Source organism: Poecilia formosa, unplaced genomic scaffold, assembly GCF_000485575.1.
Source record: "Poecilia formosa unplaced genomic scaffold, Poecilia_formosa-5.1.2 Scaffold238, whole genome shotgun sequence".
Classification (NCBI taxonomy): domain Eukaryota; kingdom Metazoa; phylum Chordata; class Actinopteri; order Cyprinodontiformes; family Poeciliidae; genus Poecilia; species Poecilia formosa.
Window position 1 is genome coordinate 503,739 of NW_006800177.1, and position 1,165 is coordinate 504,903.

The following is a 1,165-nucleotide window of genomic DNA, read 5'->3' on the forward strand; positions in this document are numbered from 1 at the left end:
CTTCCCTCTTCCAAACACAAGAAACAAATACTTCAGCATTCCAGTCAGGGTTTCATTATTTGAATTTTATGACACTGCTCCTTGGTTTTAACATTTAAAATATCAATAAGCCTATTAAATCATTTTCAATTTACCACTAACACGCTGATCATGGTGTATTCACAACAGCACATTGATTTTTTCTTTTCTTTTCTAAATTTAGTAACATCTGTCAAAGGAGATTCTGAAAAGAGCTTTGACAAAAACTAAGATGAGGCTCCAGTTACTACTGTCAAAGCATACATCGCTCCGTAATATCTAACATGGGAGTTGGAATTCATACTTAACTCCACCTTGGACCGTTTATGTAGGATAGTGGTTTTCAAAACTTTTATGTCACACGAGTCACGTAATTATTGGATTTTTCAGGTGTCAGGTGTGAGGCATTTTAAAGCAGCAGCAGATGAAACAGAGGTTTCATCGTGTTTGTGTTTTTTTTGTTTTTTTCTTGAAGAGAAAAGTTATCCTTTATGACAGGTTGAATTATTTCCAAGATTCTTTTGTGGAAACTTTTTATTCAATATTTTTTCATTTAATTCCAGAAAAGAAAAAGAGAACAATTCCTGAGAAGCGACCCAAGACTATACAAATAACATTCAGCAAAAAGTTGAGCAGAAGAGATCAGTGCAGTGTTGGTAGCTGTTTGTTAAAATATATTTAATACTTTTTTACTTGTCGGAAGAAATTTAACTAACATGGCAGCCCTATGGAAAAAAAAAATGTTTATTGCTGCAGTGCTGAACTGTCATTTGACATTTTTGTTAACTCAGTTGTATAAAATGTTAATAAAATTAAACCCATGTTACCTACAATCCTTATGGTTGTTGTACTGCGTCTTTTTGATTAACAAAAAAGCTGAATGACATCAGTTTTATTGAAGTCAACTAATATGAATATTGAATAGCCACAGGTCGACGATTAAACTGAATTGTACTTAGACCCAACCTGTATAATAAAGATAATGTTTCAAAAATAATTTTCTATAATCCTGTTAAAAGTATGACCAGTCATGGTGCTGAAACGTCCAGTCAATCTATTTTAACAATTAAAAAATATTCAATGAAATGTTTTGACAGCCAGTGCAAACAAAAACAAAAAAAGTTACCAAAAAATCTTAAAATTGTTT